Below are 23,252 nucleotides of genomic sequence, written 5' to 3' on the forward strand. Positions count from 1 at the left end.
TAAACCGCGGAGTACATCCCCCATCTCCTCCTCTACACATAACGTATACAAACACATTGGTTCTATATACAATCACTCAATACATACAGTTAATGTATTCTATCAACCGTCAATTTCCATGACACATTCCATTGATTAGTTTCCGTTTGTCTAATCATCATGCATTGTCTACAACAATCACGACTATCCTCCGCCGATAGCCCAAAGCAGTTATCTCTATACAGAAAATAAATGCACAATGGATATTCAATCAACATTTCAATTTGGTGAGTGATAAATGATTCAACTACACCCTTTAACCCCATACATTCCCAATCTCGACAATTCCATTTCATTTCCTCGTTTCTCACAATTAATTATCCCAAATAATCAAATAATGTAATTAGGTCGTTTTCCATAATTACCATCCCAACCCTTGGGTCCCATTTTTATCAATGATTCAACATTTATTCCATTTCTCTATACCAAACATGCATCTAGGTTTATTATAAATAAAACCCCAACTTTTGTAAAATAACACAAATGCCCCAAACTTTCACAAAATTACCAAACCAACCCCAACATCTCAAAATACCAAAATTTAAAGACAAAATCCATAGAGAGGAGTAGGATATCCCTACCTCAAAGTTTGAGCTCCAAAGGAGATGAAGACCAAAATCAAAATGCTCCAAAGACCAAGATTCTCGGATGAAAACGACGCCCTCGACGATCAACACGACTTTTACAAAGGCCGAAGGTGAGGAACTCACCCTAGCTAGATCAAAATCTAGAGAGAAGACAAGATTTTAGAGAGAGGAGCTCTCAAAATGGCTTTTAGAAAAAGTAGGAGAGAGAAAGAAATGCAAAAAGTGATTTGAAATCACCCAGCGGATAACTCATATACGCATGACCTGCTCGAGCGGAGAACACGACGCTCGAGCGCCAAGAACAAAAATCTAGACACGCTCGAGCGTAATAAGGCCCGCTCGAACGCCAAGACACAAGAATAAAGCACTTCCGCTCGAGCGCGAAAACCAGTCCGCTTGAGCGTGGATTTCCCCCTCCCAGAACTTATACTCTGGAAGTACTACCCGCTCGAGCGCCCACCGACCTGCTCGAGCGCCACCGCTCGAGCGTAAACAAACCCGCTCGAGCGCAAAAATCACATCTGCAGAAGTTTTGCAGAGACACGAAATATTGGAAGTGTGTAATCCCCGCTCGAGCGCAAGAAGACCCGCTCGAGTGGACAGGCCAAAATCTGGGCAACTAGTTTTGCTTTCTAAACTCAACCAACCCATAACAAACCTGTCCAACACATCCTATAACTCAAATACGAAGTAAAAAGGATGTAAACAAGATAATAATCAACTACCAACATCCACGGACACATGTCCAGATCACTGTTCAACAAGGGTAAACCCAGGATCGCTATACGTTGGCCTATGAAACCATTGCCGCGATAGATGAGGCTTTAGACAAAAATCCCTGGTACTACGATATCTGCAATTTCCTGGAAAATGAGGCCTATCCACTAAGAGCAAATGCCAAGGACAAAAGGGGAATACGGTGTTGGGCCGTTCAATTTGTCATCTATGACGGTAAGCTATACAAAAGAGGCCATCTGGGAATGCATAAACTATTTGTGGAGGAAAAAGAATCAAAGCGCCTTATGGAGGCCATTCACGGAGGAGAATGTGGAGCCCATATGAACAGTGTGATGCTCGCCTGAAAATCCTTAGACAAGGCTACTGCTGGTCAACCATGGAAGATGATTGTATTGGTTTTGTGCGGCGATGCCACAAGTGCCAGATTCATGCCAATCATATGAACATTCCACCGTCAAAGCTCTATAACATGACTTCACCATGGCCATTTTCTATTTGGGGAATAGATGTTATTGGCGCAGTTACGCTAAAGGGGTCAAATTGGCATGAAGTCATTTTGTTAGCAATCGACTACTTCACAAAATGGGTAGAGGCCCAGTCCTACTCTGTGCTGAAAGCGTTGCATGTGGCTAAGTTCATCAAGAACAACATTATCTGTCGGTATGGAGATTCGAATGAGATTATCTCCAATAATGGGTCGCACTTCAAGAAAGAGGTGATAGACTTGCTTGAGAAATATAACATGGCTTTCCATAAGTCATCAACCTATAAGCCACAGAGCAATGTAGTTGTCGAGGTTGCAAATAAAAATATCAAGAGAATTCTGCAACAGATGGTGGAAACCTACAAGGATTGGCCAGATAAATTGCTGTTTGCGCTCTGGGGCTGTAGGACCTTAATCCGAACATCTATAGGGACAACCTCCTATTCTCTTGTTTACGAGATGAAGGCTGTTTTGCTGATTGAAATTGAAGTGCCCTCGCTACGAGTTATGGCTGAATGTCAGATAATAAAGGCAGATTGGCAGCAAAGTAGGTTTGATGAGTTAATGTTGTTTGACAAGAGAAGACTAAGAGCATTGTATCATGTCCAGGGCTACCAACGTCGAATTGCCAGGGCTTTTAACAAGAAAGTTAAGTCCAGGACATGGTGCTGAAAGACAACCAAGCTCCTATCCATGAACCTAGGGGCAAGTTCAAACCCAACTAGACTGGTCCTTACATCATTAAGTCAATTTAGTCAGGAGGGGCGATTATTCTCATGGACCTTGATGGCCTGGAGTTTTCATAGCTAATTAACATGGACAAGTTGAAGAAATACTACCTCTGAGAGGCTCGCTAGGCCGAAAACCCGAAAGGGAGACCTAGGTAAAAGTTAGAGTATGAAAAATTAGAAATGAATAAAAACTGAGCTCGCAAGATTGAAAACCCTAACGGGCGACTTTGGCAAAAGTTAGAGCGCAAAAGGAGAGAGTTAATACTCGAGTGAACTAGAACCGAACTACGTAAGGCTTGATTCCAATTTTTAGGATACGTAGGCAACTTCACCCCGAAGTTCGGCCGTAACTATCTCCAATTCAACTGTCCTGTCCGTTTTCTTGATCAGGTCATCTTTGTTCATCATCTATTAGTTCGGTTGTGCCCTTTATTTCGGGAAGAAAAACTGAGTACAGTGCAGAGCAACAACGATATGCAATCAGGGGCAGTTATGATTTCTTTTGATTCGGGATTGTACATCTTGAGAATCGATTACGTGCGTGTCAGGTGGTGATCGTTTCTGAAAACCGTTTTGAAAATTTTTAATAAAAGTTGATTTTGTTCAAAATTTTACCCTTTCACAACTTGGACCTTTTTTGGGACCGAAAGGAAAATTTTTAGTACTCGTAACTTTAATTTTATTGATTTCAACATAAGTACATTCTCCAATTTTTTGATTTAGATCAAAGTTGTTTTTACATCTTAAACTTGAAAAGAAAAGATCAAAGTAGTAAAACTAAGGGCACAGCTAAGTCAGGTGGCTCTATGCCAAAGATGGCCTAATCTCTGCCTCCTCTTCAAGCCAAGCCAAACACTCTTCAAACAAGGCATAACTGAAACTAATGGCAGGGGCCAGAATCTCTCTCGTCCTCCAGGCCGTAAGATGCTGGGGCAGGTGTGAGGCATGAACCGAAAATAAAGTTGTGTATTCCACTCCCTCATCCGAACGTATCTGATCACGCCCGAACTAGCATCGGAAACGGAGAGGAAAACAGAATATGCAATGTGTGAGGCCAGTCAACTCTACACCTGACTGTCAGGACATGCTGCAGCTTATCTCAGCCAAAGTAAGCTAGGAGCAACGCCAAACTATGTCAGCTGCGGACCGGCTGCACATCCAATTACACCGTAAACCCTCTGAGGGGAAATCCACCAACCGTTAGCGAAAGAAGTAAGCTAGGGCTGAGTACTCGAGATAAGGGTCCACTACTTGCAGTTTATCCATTAACCATACCTGGGAAGGGATGAAAAATAAGAAAGATTAAATAATAGAGAGGTGTACAATGAGAGAAAAGTAATGGAGATGTTATCAGAGAAAAATAGAGAATAAGTGTTAAGTGATGTAAGAATCATAAATTAGAAGGGTGAAAAATAATACCTGGAGAAGTAACGGACTCCCTGCCAACCGGGTGGTCTCTCATCGACGGAAAGCATCTAAACCCAATAAGGTTTTGGCTAGTGCCAAACCCATGCAGCTCTTACCCTCTTTCAAACATTGGGCCACTTTGATTAACCAGATGCTAGCTCCATCAAAACTAGGGGCAAAGAGGAACTGTGCAAGAAGGCATAAACAAAGAGCATGTCACCCGCAGCCTCGCCAAAGAAGGTCGCTCCTGTCTCCAATGACGGAACATCGACGAACTAAACCGGGGATGTCTAGCTCCCCATCATGTGTAAAAGACCGAGCCTCATGTAATGTTAACCCACATCCATCCCAAAGCTTGGGCATGGCTAAAACGGGGTTGCGGTACGGTTTCTTTGTCGCGCCGAGACTCTATCAAAGCTCGAAATTCCTTGAGTGTCGGACACATGTCTTGTGATCTGAATTGAAATACATGTGTGATCGGGTTCCAACATCGAACAATGGTATGGAGGAATGGAAAACAAAGAGAAGTGCAACTCAGAGGAAAAAGGACATTTAGGCCAAAACTGCAAAAATTCACCTTTTCTAAGCCGTCCAAAGTGGTTATCTAGTCTTAGAGCCTATTGTTGCACAATGTCTCCATCTTGGGAGCAAAATATCAAAGACTTCTATTCTACTATAAAAACAGCATGAGAGCACCATTTATAGAGGATGAGAAGGAGAAGTGCATGACAGCTGGGCAGCACTAACCGACCTCACACTTAGGTCTGGCTGTGCCTTAGTGAAGCGCGACCGGGTCTAAATGATGTTTCAGATCAATGCAGTAGGAAAAGCCGGCATTTGTCTTGTGTAGACACCCATTTTTGACTGCCTTTAAGACTTGGACGCGACTGATGGTTTTGGAAGTTGTGCAGTGCAGAGGGTCGATTTTTTCGGCAAGAGGAGAGTCAAATCTCAACTTCATACCCCTTTTTGGACCAAAACAATCTTGATCAAAATATTTTAGACCTTAAAACCCTCTCTTTCAAAACGACTTTGAAATAAAGTTTTTACGATGTTCCAAGGCCCGCATTTTGTCAAATGTTGCACTTTTCGGTAAACCGAGCAAGGACAAAGTGGAAATGAATGAAAGAGAGATGAAATCTTTGAAAAATCTTTCAAAACACCTTGTCTAGGGGTTTGGAGTTGAAGAAAAGAGGAGAAGAGAAAGGAAAACTAGTTTGGGAGAAGTTCGACATGAATCCGGGTAGGACCAAATCTGCGCGGCTTCACCGAAACGGGCATAACTCTTTGCACAGGAGGAATTTTGATGCGAGGTTGGCGCCATTGGAAAGCTAACTTCAGGGGATTCAATGTGGCCACATGGAAAACCAGAAGATCAGATGTCCGACCAGCTTTTTTGGTCAAAAGTGGTTCAGCATGAATCCGGGAAGGGGAGAAAACATCTGCGTGGCTTCACCAAAATGGGCATAACTCTTTGAACAGGAGGAATTAAGATATGAGGCCACCACCGTTGGAAAGATTACTTATGGGGCTTCATTTTTCACTAAATAATCTCTTAAGGACAAGTCCGAGTGGGGGAGATATGGTTGGTTGAAGTCCGTTTGGACCGAATCTACGCGGCTTCACCAAAACTGGCATAACGTTTTGCACAGGAGGAATTTTAATGCAAGGTTTGCGGCATTGGAAAGATAACTTCAAGGGCTTCATGGATGACCAGATTTGGGGCTTGAACCTTTTGAACCCTGGTCGGCCAACCATGCCAAGTGGTCGGCCGACCACCTTGAACCTTTTTAACTGGTCGGCCAGCTTTGTCTCAGTAAGTGTATTCCAGATGTTTGCCATTTGCTGCATCCTCCATACACGTGTATAGAGGATGTTTAACCTGGATTTTAAGCTTCTAAGAGAAGCTTTATCCTCTCTTCTCTATAAAGGAAGGGCTTCCCTTCCATTGCAAGGGTTCTGAAATTGCTGGAGCAAAAAACCATACATCTCCCTCTATATCTCTCCATTTTGGCTTCAAAAGTGTAAAGTCTTTGGCCCTTTGCACACCACCTCACAACCACACACTTCCACCATTGCTTGGAGGTCCTTGGAGCTTGTTTTCAAAGGTTGAAGACTCACTATTTTGGTCCAGGAGCTGCTGGCCTTCTTCTCTACAAGGGTAAGTCTTCATTTCCCCTTTTCTAGCCTTATTTTGCTTCATTACTTATCCCCATTTGAAAGCATTTTTGGGCCTCAACTTAAACTGTAAAGTGTCTTATTTTGAGCTCCTCTTCAACTTTGTTTAAGGGCAATTTGCTGTTTGAGGTCATCTACTTCCCCTTACCCTCTATCTCTCTTTTAGGGCTATTTTTGCATCATGTTTCAGCCATACTTGTGAACATTTTCGAGATTTGTCATAAACTGAAAAAGATCTTTTTTTAATCTCCTCTTCAAGTTTGGTTAAGGTCCCATTTATGTTTGGGGTCATCTTCCCCCTATGCATGCTTCATCTCTTCATGATTAAGGCTATGCATTAGAGCACTTGCATTGGCCATGGTTTGGCCTCTTAGCCACTGAAATTTAGTGGATTTTTAGTGGCTTAGATGCATTTTTGAGGGCCAAAATTAGAGGGGGGTGACCCCCTATCTCCTTGTCTTGTTTGGGGGTCTTTTGGGCCTTCCAAAGGGACCCTATTTTGCATGCATCGAAGTCTTGTTTCAAGCCTCATTCTGTGAGTTTTTGGGTCTTCCTTGGCTCTGTCCAAGGCCCTTTTGGCCATATTTTATACCTACAATGCATGTGTAGAGCAATCCCATCCAAGGCTCTTCAAAGGAGCCTTTCTTTGCATGTTTCCTAGACTGATTTCAGGGCCTATTTGGTGAGTTTTAGGGTTGTCATAATCCATTTCCAGAGTTGGCTTTGCCATGCTAAGTGTCTATCTTGTATGTGCTTAACAACCCCTTGCAAGGCCCTCCAAAGAAGCCCCTCATTTTTGCATGCATTGGCTGTATTTCAGTGATTATTTGGGTATATTTTGACATGTTTTATTCACTGTTTTTAGCTAGTTTGATGAGTTCTCATTTGCTTCATATACATGCCATGTAAACCATGCTTGCTGGCCAATGTTGCATGCTATTTTAGTCCATCATGTTAGCATCTTTTAGCCATGCTCTAAACTAGAAATGTGCATGTTTTGGGACTTCCTTGGCTCTGTCTTTTGACTTCATGATCAAATAATGCTTGCTTTGTATACTTGTAGTTCAATACATGTGCCTAGTTTTGAGTTTCGAGGCTTATTCCATGCACCGGGTGCCATATTTCCATGTTTCAGGACCATTTAGCATCATGTTTCAGCGCTAGAAATTACATGTTTGTATGCCATCTTTCATTCCTTGCCATGCCTTGGTAGAGTGGTATTTTATGCCTTAGGTTCGGTCCTCGGTATACGTGCACGTGTGCACGTATTTCGGTTGTCTCTTTTCCATCTCATGGACACTGATGTGAGTGTGGCTGAGGTCCACTCATGTTGGTGTAAGTCCATTATGTATTGTGTATGCCTTTTCAATTCATAGCATTGCGTATGCCAGGTTGCGTGTTAGAGCTTTGTATATGATATGTTACATCGAGCATTGTGTATGCCATTTCATAGCATTGCGTATGCTAGGCTGTATGTTAGTCGCATTGTGTATGTCATCTCATTCGCATTGTGTTTGGGATAGGAGTTAGCCCGAGCACAGGAAATGAGGGACGTTTCGTACTCCGAGTGACGGAACGTGTCTCAATTCCCTGTCGCCGACACTCCGGATTACCTATGATGGAGTTTAGGTCTTGTTGTGTTTTTATGTGCATTCATTTCATATTGAGTCGTGCAATTCGACTCCTCGGCCATCATGTATCGATATGCGTAATTGGTGGCACGAGGATCGAAGACTACACTCCCTGAAGAGTAGTCATGCATACATATGTGAAATACTTTGCCATGCCCCTTTGTTGCTCTCTGTTACAGTAAATCAAAAATCAGCGGCCTTCTGGAGCGTTGCGCAATATTCTAAAAACAATTGCAAACAAAGGCAAACCGGGGCATCGTAATGGATTTCTGCGCAAGGCAACTCGAGCATGCATCATTCATCATTTGGAACAGAGCTGAGGTGGTCCATGGATTTACGTGCTAATTTACCTGCTTTCCTAGATTAATTTGTTAATTAATTAGGATTTTGTATTTATTGAGACTGTACTATTTATTCGGACTGTATTATTCATTCGGATTGTATTATTCTTTCGGACCCTCCGAACTAGGGCACAATTGTAATAAGTGTGCGTGCGTGTGATGTATGTCTTCCAATCCCACGTCTTTCTCCCTTTTATTTACCAGCTTATGATGGTTAGATTAGGGCATGTTTCAATTAGCATACAGTATGATAGCATGTTTGCATTCATTCATCTGTCTTGCATGCACCGGGCTCGGCGTATCATATTAACTGCATTTGTATTTCAATTCCAAGTTGAATACATGTTAGCTGTAGCATCATCATATGCCATCTTAGAATAGCCGAGCCTATTGTAGTTGCATTCCTGCATGTGTTGCATTAAGCATTTCTGTATAGTTAGGATCATGCATGGATTTCTAACATAGCTTTTGTTTTGGCTTGGAGTACTCGGTAAGTGTTTATGCTTTAGCGTCCTTGCATGCGTGTGAGTGACTGCCATGATAGCATGCTTACCATGAGGCTAAGTGCTTATATGATATAACTGCCTCAATGCCTGTGGGTGAAGGTTGGGTTATTTGAATTGGAACAATTCATTAATTGTGAGTTTTAAGCCCACTAAATAGTGGCAAAACCATGTTTTCTAAGCCCACCCGAGGGTGACAAATCCACGTCTTAGCCTACTTGCGGGTAGCACCATCAAACCATTTTCAAAATAAACAAACATGAATTGTTTCGTTCCAATTCAGGCGACCCAGTCTATACTTGTATGCTGTGCGCATCACATAGTAAATCTAGGCTAATAACCGGAATAAGAACGCATAATATTTTCAAAACTAGATATCATGGTTAGTAGAGGCCGATCTTTGATCGGGCGAGCGGGGGTGCTCACGAAGTGACCTTCCCCAATCGTACCAAGTTCCCGAGTCGAGGTAACTTTGGTGATGACGGACACGTGGCCTTAGGCAACGAGTCAGGGTTTCCTAAATTCCCCAAAATAAAATATTTAGGTGGTGACTCTATATTTGGCAAAACAGTTCATGTTTGGCACTTCTTTAAAGAAAAAAATCAGTTTTTCAAAACGATTTGCCGGATTTGGACTCTTTGATGATTTCATCGGTCTTGCATTGTACTCTACGAGATTAGATACAGGACCGTGACATTGAGTCCTGAACTGTAGTGAGCCCAATGAACAAAACGGGGGGGGGGGGGGGATTTTCCCCCGGGACGTTCGGGGACGTCTATATCTTGATGTACCACAACTTTGTTTTAAGTCTTGTTTTGTTTATACCAAGTGTCTTTTAGTATTTTCGAGTTGTTTTCATTTCGTTTTCCTGTTATCGAGTTGTATTTTACATTTTGTCCGGTTGTGGGTTGCTATCCGATTCAAGAATGAATGCAAGAGCAATTATTCATTGTTTTAAGTCTTATGTGAAGTTGCCATGCAAAGGTTGCGCCATTCATCACATGCCATTCATCACATTGTGCAAGGAGATTATTCAAAAAACTTGTCTTTTATAAACTAGCGGGTCCAACCCCGATCATTGTTTTACAAGGCAACAAAATAAAAGAAAATCCTTCAAAAAAAAAAAGAAAAGAAAAAGAAAAAGGGTCTATTTGAAACTAGTCTTTAACTACAAAGCAAAAAAAAACAAAAAAAACAAAAAAAAAAAAAACAAAATCGTCGTCCTCATCAGTAACCCATCATCGCCTTCTTCCTCTTCGGCTGCGGACGAGGTGTATCACAGTCATCGCTGGGGTTATTGGACTGCAAGTCAACCTCCTCTTCCTTGTCCTCGAGGGTTGTAGACTTGTCAAAAGTGTCTTCAGAAGGTGAGTGTTGCCTCGTTCGGCCCTTCCCTCTATCGGCTCCCCCTTGGCCCGTCACTGGACCCCGTCTCCGTCTACTAGCTGGGGAAGATCCTGCAAGCACTGTTGGCGCCGGTTTAAGCTAAAAAAAGTACAGGTATCAGTATGGACTAACAGGAGTATAAACGGTATGGCAACAACAGTGAATTACAGACAGAATGTACCTCAATTCCATGAGTGACTAAGGCAGTCTGCCTCCTCCGTACCATAAGGAGCAGTCGGTCGATCGTCTAGTGGAGGTCATCAGCATACGCCCAAGGTATCTGCAAAAGGAATAGAATTTGAGACAAGTAGACAAAAGTAATAGAGAACAATGAACAGAATGGTAGAAAACAAACCAAGATAAAGTGCAGTGAGTAGAAGCATAAAGAAATGTGTACTTGCTCGATGCCAAGAGCGAACGCTAGCTTGCGGTCCCTCTCCTCGATGTGCTTAAGCGGGATCTGCTTGATCACTCCATCTGGACACATGTATATGATCTTGGTGGAAATCACAGGAGACCCAGGAATGGGAACAATGGCAGGGGCATCGCCAGCTACAGCAACAATAGCAGCAACCTCCAGAATAGTGTGAACTACGCCCGGGGTAAGAGGTGCCATCACTTGAGTATGTAAGAAGGTGGTGATGTCGTCGGGCTCGTGATGTCAATCACCATCCTCTCCTAACATCAGGAGGTCGGTTTGAAGACCGTTCTGAAGCTCGTCGACCACTCTCATGACTGGAGGAGGATGTGGAATGTTGAGGTCAGCGACGCCTTGTGTCTGGTGGATGAACCTTTCTCCCAGTGTCACGACCCAAACCCGGCCCTATGGGTTTAGCACCGTAACCGGCCAGTAATCCGAGATTACCGAAGGCCTGCTTAACAGTAATACAGTAAAACAGAGTACAGGGCCTGGCGGAAGCCAATACAGTAATTAAACAATGTCCAATGAGTTGTGACAGTCTGTATGCCAAAAAGATTTTTCATGCATTCATACATATACAAACAGTACAGTCTATACAAAATTTACAGTCACACAGTACAGGGACCTAATCCCTTGATAACAGTACAGTTAGCAACTGATAGTCTATACAGTAATCCAAACAGTATGGAGACAGACGGGGAAAACAAACAAAACACCCCAAGGCCATAGCATGGCAACTCGGAACCTCGCAGTGAGACACAAAGGCTGGCTTGACAAAACTAGAGTCTAACCCACGCTCCTAGCTCCGATCTGGTGGCTGAGCACCTACATATATATATATATAAACAGTGAGCTAAAGCCCAGTGAATAACATAATGCGTAAAGAGGTTTAGAATGAATGTCCTTACGGTAATGAAAACAGTTCAATTCAATCAGTATTTCAGTTGTTCAGTACAGTAAACAGTCATATGTGGTACATCCATTAGCATGACAGTAACAGTAGGTCTTAAAAGACCGAACAGTAATGATGGCCATCAGTCAGTAAACAGTAGTGGCTCCACGAGGGAACCGACAGAGATCTCTGTAACAGTAACAGTAACAGTAAACAGTAGGTACTAAGGATGCCACAGTACAGTTCAGAAATAAAGGACATACATTCATTCAGTAATACCAGTTCAGTAAACAGTTCAGTTCAGTATTCAAAAGATATCAGTTGAACATATCTTTACACAATTGTTACTCACAGAGTTCGGGCTACAGTAAGCTAGAGCGTGTCTCCCCAGTCGCCAACCCTACACAGTTAACAGATTGAACACATTAAGCTACGCAGTTGGGAAAGTAACAACTTAAACCCTAATTTGCCTTGGTGTGTTCTACATCTATATCCTCAATAAGATGCCTTAAACTAGGTCTAAGAATGCCTAGAATGGAGTGGGGATGCAAAGATGCACATTTAAAAGCATTTTCAGAAAAACAGAGTCCCGCTCGAGCGCATGTTTCCCCGCTCGAGCGGACATGCAACAAAGGTACACGCTCGAGCGTAAACTTTTCCGCTCGAGCGTACTGTAAAAGTACTGGATGGGTGAAATCTCCGCTCGACGCTCGCTCGAGCTTGAGACATGACTCCGCTCGAGCGCCCAATCCTCCGCTCGAGCGGACTGCAAAACAGTGCAGAGAGATGCTGGTTGCTCGGATTCCACGCTCGAGCGTAACTTTCCCCGCTCGAGCGGAAGTGCGAAATCTGGAAAACCCAGATTGCACCTCCAAGCTCAAACTCAAGTTTAAATGCATCAAAACCGATCCTCTTCGGCTCATTTTCTGGAAAACATTTATAAACACATAGAATAACGTGGTTCAAAGCTCAATTTGAGAAATCAAAGCCCAAGGGTGTTTAATTCAAACCCAATTTCAAACCAATTTCAAATCATTTTCAAGAACAATCTTCAAACATGACATGCATGATCTTAAATCATTTTCAAAGCTTTAATGCTGTTTCAAAAGAGCTCAAGCCTTCAAAAACAAGATGAACTCATGGAGTATGACCAAAAGATGGACATGCATGTGAGGTATGATGAACTACCACCTCAAAACTTCAATATATGTACATGCATGCAACACTTAAGCTTCAATTCAACAACAATGAACCAATTCATGACTTAGTTCTACAATGAAGCATGAATCATGCAAGAACAACTCAAAGACACCATTAAGATGATGAATGATCTACCTTAGGTGTAGAATTAGAAGTGAGGGAGCTCAAATATGCAATCTCCTCAACAATTACTTCAATTTCCAAACAATTCACAAGCAAAATTGAGATGAAATCAACTCCTCAAGTCTCTCTCTCTCTAAGGTCGGCTAGAACAAGAAGAAATGGCTGATGAAATGTTCTTCAAGTGTGTACATAAGGCTCAAGTGTGTGTATTGAGTGGGCCACTAAGGGTGGCAATTTGGTAAATAAGCCTAACTCTTTAATTAGCTTATTTAATCTAATTTAATCATACCTAATCACTTTTTCAATGAATGTACCATAAAAGTACATTAATTATGAGGATCATAAAACACTAACCAATTTCCGGTTCGGCCGCCGATAAGGCCTTCAATTAATAGTTTAAACATAAAACACGAACAGATCAAACAAACAATCAACAGATAAAATGCAATTCAAACAGATGTATTCACTCAATTCAGTTTCAATTTCGGGCAGTCAGTTCAGTACCTTAATCAGTTCAATTCTCAGTCAGTTATCAGTCATTATCAGTTCTGTTTAATAGTAATCGGTGATTATCGGTAATCAATCAGTCATTAATCAGTAAACAGTATGAGGGTTGTTACAGTCTCCCCTCCTTATAAAGAGTTTAGTCCTCTAAACTCGAGTTACCTTCATTCTGGAAGAAAACAGGGTTCAGTGGAAACAGTTCAGGATATCTTTTAGCCATGTCATCTTCCCTTTCCCAAGTGGCATACATACCACCATGGTTCTGCCAGTCGACTTTCACCAATGGGATTTCCTTGTTTCTCAGTTTCTTGATTCGTCTGTTTACAATCTGTATAGGCCGTTCCTCGTAAGTGTAGTCATCACTCAACACTACGTGGGTAGGCTCTATTATGTGGAAGGGATCCCGGAGATAATCTCTTAACATAGAAATGTGGAAAACATTATGCATGTGTTCCATTTCAGGAGGAAGCGCAACTTGATACGCCACCGGATTGATTTTCTTAATAATCTCATACGGTCCGACATATCTCGGCGCTAACTTGCCTTTGACTCCAAAACGAGTCTGGCCTTTCATTGGTGTCACTTTCACAAAAACGTGATCACCCACTTCATACTCTCTGTCCTGTCTTCTGACATCTGCATAACTTTTCTGTCTACTCTGTGCAGTTTTCAGTCTCTGCTGTATCAGTTTCACTTTTTCAGTTGTTTCATACACAATCTCGGGCCCAAGCAAAGGCCTATCTCCAACTTCTGCCCAGCAAATCGGAGATCTACATTTTCTGCCATACAATGCCTCGAAGGGCGCCATACCAATACTCGAATGGTAGCTGTTATTGTAGGCGAATTCAACTAATGGCAGATGACTTTCCCAGTCTCCTTGAAAATCAAGGACACACATTCTCAGTAAATCCTCCAGAGTTTGGATGGTCCTTTCTGATTGGCCATCTGTCTGAGGATGATAGGCACTACTCAGTCTCAGTTCAGTACCCAGTGCAATTTGTAGGCTTTGCCAAAACCTCGATGTAAACTTCGAATCCCTGTCAGAAACAATAGACACAGGCACTCCATGCAGTCTTACAATCTCATCAATATAGATAACAGCCAATTTGTCCGCATTATAGATTGTCTTGACAGGTAAGAAGTGAGCAGATTTGGTTAATCTATCAACAATAACCCAAATTGAATCCATACCTTTTCTGGAGCGAGGCAATCCAACGATAAAATCCATCGTGATATGCTCCCATTTCCACTTTGGTATGGGTAGGGGTTGCAATAGTCCGGCAGGTCGTTGATGTTCAGCTTTGACCTGTTGGCAATGAAGACATTTGGATACAAAATCAGCAATTTCTTTCTTCATTCCCGGCCACCAGAAATTCTGTTTCAGATCTTGGTACATTTTCGTATTCCCCGGATGGATAGACAATTTCGAATTGTGGCCTTCTTGCAGAACTCTTCTTTTTAGTTCAGTATCATTTGGTACACACAGTCTTTCTTGAAATTTCAGTACATTATTCTCAAATTTGAATCCCGGTCTCGGTTTAGATTCTCTTTCTTCGATGATCTTTTTCAAGAAGTCATCCAGTTGCTGTTTCTCTTTAATCTCCTCAATCAGCGCCGGTTGAGCAGAAATAGCAGCTAAGATTCCACCTTGTTCTCGTAAAACAATTTCGATTTCAGATTTTTCAAGGTCACAAAGCAACTCTTTCTGTCCTGTAAGCAAACAGGCTAAGTTTCCAATCGATTTCCGGCTCAATGCATCGGCAACGGTATTGGCTTTTCCCGGATGGTACAATATCTGTAGGTCATAGTCTTTAATCAGTTCCAGCCATCTCCGCTGTCTCATGTTCAGTTCTTTCTGTGTGAAGAAATACTTTAAGCTCTTGTGGTCGATGTATACTTCACATGTCACCCCATACAGATAGTGACGCCAAATTTTCAGTGCAAACACCACTGCAGCAAGTTCCAGGTCATGGGTCGGGTAGTTCTTTTCATGTGGTCTCAACTGTCGGGAAGCATAAGCAATAACTCTCCCATTCTGCATTAAAACACACCCCAAACCCTTATGAGAAGCATCACTAAATACAGTATAGCCATCCGTACCTGAAGGTAGGGTAAGAACTGGTGCAGTCACTAATCGAGTTTTCAGCTCCTGGAAAGCAGATTCTCTTTGGTCAGTCCAGTCAAATGATGTCCCCTTTTGAGTTAACTGAGTCAATGGTAGGGCAATTTTGGAGAAATCTTTGACAAATCTTCTGTAATATCCAGCCGGTCCCAAAAAGCTTCGGACTTCAGTCACATTTGTCGGTCTAGGCCAGTTCACTACAGCTTCAATTTTCTGCGGATCAACAGAAATTCCATTTTTGCTAACAACATGCCCCAGAAACATAACATGGTCAAGCCAAAATTCACATTTAGATAGTTTAGCATACAGTTTCTGTTCTCTTAAGGTTTGTAGGGCAAGTCTCAGATGATGTTCATGCTGTTCTATACTTTTGGAGTAAATCAATATGTCATCGATAAATACAACAATAAAGTCATCAAGGTATGGTTTAAAAATTCTGTTCATGAGGTCCATAAAAGCAGCAGGGGCATTCGTGACTCCGAATGGCATAACTAAAAATTCATAATAGCCATACCTTGTTCTAAAACCAGTTTTATCAATGTCTTCTGGTTTAACCTTCAGTTGATGATACCCCGATCTGAGATCGATTTTGGAAAACACTTGTGCACCTTGTAACTGATCAAATAAATCATCAATACGCGGTAATGGGTATTTATTCTTTACAGTTACCTTATTCAGTTCACGGTAGTCAATGCACAGTCTCAGTGAGCCATCTTTCTTCTTGACAAACAAAACAGGAGCACCCCATGGCGAAGTGCTAGGTCTGATGAACTTTTTGTCTAACAGTTCTTGCAATTGCACTTTCAGTTCTTTCAGTTCAGTTGGAGCCATTCGGTAAGGAGCTTTAGAAACTGGTTGTGTTCCGGGAATCACATCAACGGTAAATTCAATCTCCCTGTCCGTCAAGTCTCCTGGAAGATTATCTGGAAAAACATCTGGAAATTCCCTGACTATAGGAACACAATTCACATCAATTTTAACACTATCATCAGTAGACGCAGTCAGCACGGAACACAGATACCCTTTACACCCCTTCCTAATTAATTTAACAGCTTTCACTGACGAAATCAAATACGGAGGAGGTACTACTCCACTCCCATTAAACACAAATTCAGGCAAACCAGGTGGACGGAAAACAACTTGCTTGGTCACGCAGTCAATAGTGGCATGATATTTTTGTAACCAATCCATCCCCAATATTACGTCAAAATGATCAATGTTCAATGGCAGTAAATCAATAAACAGATGCATATCCCCAACAAGGATTTCACATGCGGGGTACATATAAGCACATGTCATGGACCCTCCTACGGGTGATGATACGGCTAGCAGATAGTTCATAGGTTCTAAGGGTCTATTCAATTTCCGTGAGAAAGCATGCGATACATATGAATGTGTAGACCCCGAATCAATCAATACATATGCATTTTGTGTACAAATAGAGAGAATACCTGACACAACGGTCTCAGTATTTTGCACGTCTCCCGGTACTAGGGCGAACACTCGGCCTTGCCTCATGGGCTCTTTCCCGGTAGCTCTGGGGTTAGGCTTTGGTGCTACAGTTGATGCTGCTGCGCTTGGTGCAGCTTTACTACTGGCTTGTGGAGCAGAGGGGCAGTCTTTAACCATGTGGCCCACCTTGCCACACTTGTAACAGGCTCCAGATATTCTGTAGCAGACCCCCTTGTGCTTCTTGCCACACTCAGGACAGGGTGGTATGAACCCACTCCCTTGGCTGGGGCTAGTTGTCGACCCCGTATTCTGTTTCTTGTTGGCTGGGTTGTGCTTGCCTTTCTTGAATTTGAAACCCTGCCTTTTACCATGCCATTCGGTTGTTGGTGTTTCAGATTGTTTCACCGCTGCAATGTTCGACTCGGCCATCAATGCCCGGTCGAGAACACCCACAAAAGTCGGTAGTTTCAAGACATTTATTCGATCAAGGATTGCAACATTAAGGCCACCTTCGAATTTCCTGGCCTTCTTATACTCAGTATCCACCATATGCGGTGCATAACGGGCAAGTTCAGTAAATTTCGTCTCATATTCCGCAACAGTCATTGTGCCCTGCTTCAGCTGTTCAAATTCAGTCACTTTTCTATCCCTAACACACTGAGGGAAATACTTTTCAAAGAAGGACTCCTTGAACTGAGCCCAAGTCATAACAGTATTTGTATCACGGATCAACATCCACCACCTTCTAGCTTCTTCTTGTAAGGTGAAGGTAGCTAACAGTACTTTATTCGCTTCTGAGCACGGGAACACTTCAAATAGTTTTTCTGTTTCCAGAACCCAAGCTTCAGCTTTTAACGGTTCAAGGCCTCCCTGAAAGGATGGCGGTTTCATTTTGCTGAACTTCTGGGTAAGAGCAATTATATCCCCATCATTCACATCCACATTAGGTTCTGGCTGTACCGGAGGAGGAAGAGGTGAGGGCGGTTGGTTCTGTTGTTGTTCAAGTCTAGCAGTCATCAATTCCATCATTCTTTCCATTCTTTCCATTCTTGCCTCAGTAGATGAGGACTCAGGTTCATTTGCATTGTCCATTTCACTATAAGCAGTTATAACAGTTTTAAACATAAGCAGTCATTTGTTTAACAGTTTACCACATTAGTATGTATTCAGTCATAACATAACCACACACTTATCATGCTCATGAGATGCCCTAATCACTTTTCTAGGACACAGTATAGCTCATTTGGACACGTGTGTGCGGTATAACTCGTGGTAAGTATCGCTCTGATACCACTCTGTCACGACCCAAACCCGGCCCTATGGGTTTAGCACCGTAACCGGCCAGTAATCCGAGATTACCGAAGGCCTGCTTAACAGTAATACAGTAAAATAGAGTACAGGGCCTGGCGGAAGCCAATACAGTAATTAAACAATGTCCAATGAGCTGTGACAGTCTGTATGCCAAAAAGATTTTTCATGCATTCATACATATACAAACAGTACAGTCTATACAAAATTTACAGTCACACAGTACAGGGACCTAATCCATTGATAACAGTACAGTTAGCAACTGACAGTCTATACAGTAATCCAAACAGTATGGAGACAGACGGGGGAAACAAACAAAACACCCCAAAGCCATAGCATGGCAACTCGGAACCTCGCAGTGAGGCACAAAGGCTGGCTTGACAAAACTGGAGTCTAACCCACGCTCCTAGCTCCGATCTGGTGGCTGAGCACCTACATATATATACAAACAGTGAGCTAAAGCCCAGTGAATAACATAATGCGTAAAGAGGTTTAGAATGAATGTCCTTACGGTAATGAAAACAGTTCAATTCAATCAGTATTTCAGTTGTTCAGTACAGTAAACAGTCATATGTGGTACATCCATTAGCATGACAGTAACAGTAGGTCTTAAAAGACCGAACAGTAATGATGGCCATCAGTCAGTAAACAGTAGTGGCTCCACGAGGGAACCGACAGAGATCTCTGTAACAGTAACAGTAACAGTAAACAGTAGGTACTAAGGATGCCACAGTACAGTTCAGAAATAAAGGACATACATTCATTCAGTAATACCAGTTCAGTAAACAGTTCAGTTCAGTATTCAAAAGATATCAGTTGAACATATCTTTACACAATTGTTACTCACAGAGTTCGGGCTACAGTAAACTAGAGCGTGTCTCCCCAGTCGCCAACCCTACACAGTTAACAGATTGAACACACTAAGCTACGCAGTTGGGAAAGTAACAACTTAAACCCTAATTTGCCTCGGTGTGTTCTACATCTATATCCTCAATAAGATGCCTTAAACTAGGTCTAAGAATGCCTAGAATGGAGTGGGGATGCAAAGATGCACATTTAAAAGCATTTTCAGAAAAACAGAGTCCCGCTCGAGCGTATGTTTCCCCGCTCGAGCGGACATGCAACAAAGGTACACGCTCGAGCGTAAACTTTTCCGCTCGAGCGTACTGTAAAAGTACTGGATGGGTGAAATCTCCGCTCGACGCCCGCTCGAGCTTGAGACATGACTCCGCTCGAGCGCCCAATCCTCCGCTCGAGCGGACTGCAAAACAGTGCAGAGAGATGCTGGTTGCTCGGATTCCACGCTCGAGCGTAACTTTCCCCGCTCGAGCGGAAGTGCGAAATCTGGAAAACCCAGATTGCACCTCCAAGCTCAAACTCAAGTTTAAATGCATCAAAACCGATCCTTTTGGGCTCATTTTCTGGAAAACATTTATAAACACATAGAATAACGTGGTTCAAAGCTCAATTTGAGAAATCAAAGCCCAAGGGTGTTTAATTCAAACCCAATTTCAAACCAATTTCAAATCATTTTCAAGAACAATCTTCAAACATGACATGCATGATCTTAAATCATTTTCAAAGCTTTAATGCTGTTTCAAAAGAGCTCAAGCCTTCAAAAACAAGATGAACTCATGGAGTATGACCAAAAGATGGACATGCATGTGAGGTATGATGAACTACCACCTCAAAACTTCAATATATGTACATGCATGCAACACTTAAGCTTCAATTCAACAACAATGAACCAATTCATGATTTAGTTCTACAATGAAGCATGAATCATGCAAGAACAACTCAAAGACACCATTAAGATGATGAATGATCTACCTTAGGTGTAGAATTAGAAGTGAGGGAGCTCAAATATGCAATCTCCTCAACAATTACTTCAATTTCCAAACAATTCACAAGCAAAATTGAGATGAAATCAACTCCTCAAGTCTCTCTCTCTCTCTAAGGTCGGCTAGAACAAGAAGAAATGGCTGATGAAATGTTCTTCAAGTGTGTACATAAGGCTCAAGTGTGTGTATTGAGTGGGCCACTAAGGGTGGCAATTTGGTAAATAAGCCTAACTCTTTAATTAGCTTATTTAATCTAATTTAATCATACCTAATCACTTTTTCAATGAATGTACCATAAAAGTACATTAATTATGAGGATCATAAAACACTAACCAATTTCCGGTTCGGCCGCCGATAAGGCCTTCAATTAATAGTTTAAACATAAAACACGAACAGATCAAACAAACAATCAACAGATAAAATGCAATTCAAACAGATGTATTCACTCAATTCAGTTTCAATTTCGGGCAGTCAGTTCAGTACCTTAATCAGTTCAATTCTCAGTCAGTTATCAGTCATTATCAGTTCCGTTTAATAGTAATCGGTGATTATCGGTAATCAATCAGTCATTAATCAGTAAACAGTATGAGGGTTGTTACACCCAGGTAGTAAGCCCGACCAAAGGGGCTCTCAAACAAAATTCACATGGTAGATGCATGCCATGCAACGACATAGGTCGTTCTCGATGCTTGGGGAATGCCCGCCCAAGGATGCCAGTCGACCTATGGAAGCAGACATCAGATGTTAGAAATCAGTGCAGTATGAGAATGACAATGTGGTATAGAAGCAACAGTATGAGAATGACTGTGTAGAATGGGAAACGGTGTAGTATGCTTAGAGTATGTAAAAGTTAAAGGTTGATATTTTGTTACCTGATCCGCAGTGATCGTGTCAAAGAAGTGGCGAAAGTAGGGGAAGTCTCAATCTAAGCGGCAGCGACGCTCAAATCGGGAGTTGTAGTACCGAGAGCGGGGTACTGACAACTTAATCGGCCTCACGGGGACCGGAGCCAGAGAGGTGAAATATGTGTAAACCCAGAGTTGCAAGCAGAAAGATATGGATAAAGTAGATGAGTAGTTATGAACAAAGTAGATAAGCAAATGAGCAGATAAATAGGGAAGACAAAACAAATATGAGCAGAAAATACAGAATAAATAGAATACACAGAAAATGTAAGTGTGAGGCATACCTCTCAAACCCTCCAGTAATCGCTGAGTGAATCCGCCTTGTGGCAGGAGACGGAGCTCATAGAGCAGTACAAGGTGGCCAGGCCGGTGCCACCCCAATCGTACTCTGTCACCTGTGGTAGGTGCACCAGTGCCCCCAAAAGATATAACCCCACAGTATTTTCCCTATTCACAAACAGGGTAGTACCGAGGAGATACATGAGGAAGCCGCGGGTGTACTGGGTAACCTCATCTGTAGTAGCGGGCTGCGACTTAGAGAAATGATCATAGATCCAACTGTACCTCACCATCCCGTGACTGGTGATGTCTGGGATCGCTCCAAGAAGCTGACGTTGTGTGGCTCCCCACTGCATCATGTCAGGATCACATGGGATCGGGCCGCTAACCCCGACTTGTAGGTCAGTGAGCATCGAAAAATCGTACGGGGTTAGAGTCAGCTTCCTGATCAATGAGAAGTGGAATGAGTTCGTAGTATCCCACCATCTCTCTACTAGGGCCCCATACAGTAATGACTCGACCCTCATCTGTATGAGCCCTAAGTAGAAAGGCCCAAAGCCGACTGGATCAACTAGTGCGCGGAACTCTGCGGGCAATCTCTCATACTAGTGCCAGGGGCCGGATATGGATCCGTAGCCGCTAATCCTCCTGGCTATCACCTGTAAATGGGAAATATATGGCATTATCTAGTGGTCTACTTGTGAGATTCAACAATGTATCCAAACAAAAGAAAGTTGCTTACTATGGAGGCATCGACGGACAAGTGCTCCATGGGCTCTCACAGCAAGATGTCCTCGTCTATCCCGAGGATGAGGCCCTCGAATCCCAAAATACTGCCCGAGGCTAGAGCATGTGTGCGTGGTCGGTAGGTGGCCACATCAAATGGCCTATCAACAAGGGGAGGCAACGCGGGAGCATCCTCAGCCTCCATATCTGCGCCTAAGAAGGCCCCAATACCAATAGTAGGGTTCAAGATGGGAACCTCATCACTAGCCATGGAGAAAAGTGGAGAAAACGAAGAAAAAGTGAGGCGATGAGTGAAAATAGGTGAAAATCCCAAATTTCAAACCCTAGGAGAGAGAAAGTGAAGAAAGTTGTGGAAAATCAAAGGGGAATAGAAGGAAAGTGAGGGAAAATGTGAGGAAAACCAAGGGACAAGCTCAAACTCCACCAAATCAAGTTTTGTTCGGTTCAAAGTATAGAGGAGGGAAAGGGTTTCAAAGAAAAATGGCGACGGTTGTTGGGTACTTCAAGGAAAAGAGAAAATCTAGAGAGAGAGAGAGGTTAGAGAGAGAGAGGGGAGGGAGTTTCGGAAAAGAGGATGCGAGGAATAAGGGTTTGAGTTTGTTTTAAACAAACAAATCGTGCAGAATGCCTGAAACTGCCCCTGCCGCTATTGAAGCCCGCCAGGCTCTCAGTGTAAACCCAGTTCAGTTTTTGTTTTTTTTTGTTTTACTTTATTTTATTTCTTGTATTATGGAGTTAAGAAAAAAAGGAGAAAAAAGAACAGTGAAGAAGAACAGTTAAAAAAAAAGAAAAAAAGAGAGAGAAGTAAGAAAAAAAGAAAGCAAAGGAAAAAACAAAAAAGAAAAGAGAAAAACAAGAAGAAGAAAAAAACAACAACAACAACAACAACAACAAAGGAACAAAGGAAAATAAAAGAAGGAATTCATTTTATTCTATTTTGTTTTATTGTATAGATGCATAATTTGATTTACTTGGTCTCATTTGTTTAACTCAAAGTTTGAACTCATAAGTTGAGTTATTTTGTTTCAAAACTTCTAGTTTGTTTAAAACTGTTCCGATAGTTTATAATTTGTTTTGCCTGACTTGTAGTTCATTAGAGACGATATTGTATGTACGGTTCATTCAGAGGAGTTCCAGATAAAATCATTCATGCCACAGTAAAATCATCATCCGTTTTACTATCAAATTGGAAGGCGGTGTGTTGTGTTCAGATTAAAGCCCATTGTTTTAACACATTGGCAAATTGGCTCTCTCTTTACTACATCGTTTTGATTGTTTTGATTTTACGTATCTCTGTGTAGAATCCATGTTTCTAATTCACGCTTATGCGATTTGCTTGTTTTTTTATCCATCCAATCTTTCCTCCGATCGCGTGCAACGCGTTAGGATTGTACCTTCGGCTAAAAACATTTGGGCGTATCCCGGTGTTCACA

The sequence above is a fragment of the Camellia sinensis genome, chromosome 8, assembly GCF_055761805.1.
Source record: "Camellia sinensis isolate YWXY chromosome 8, ASM5576180v1, whole genome shotgun sequence".
In the NCBI taxonomy this organism is placed as follows: Eukaryota; Viridiplantae; Streptophyta; class Magnoliopsida; order Ericales; family Theaceae; genus Camellia; species Camellia sinensis.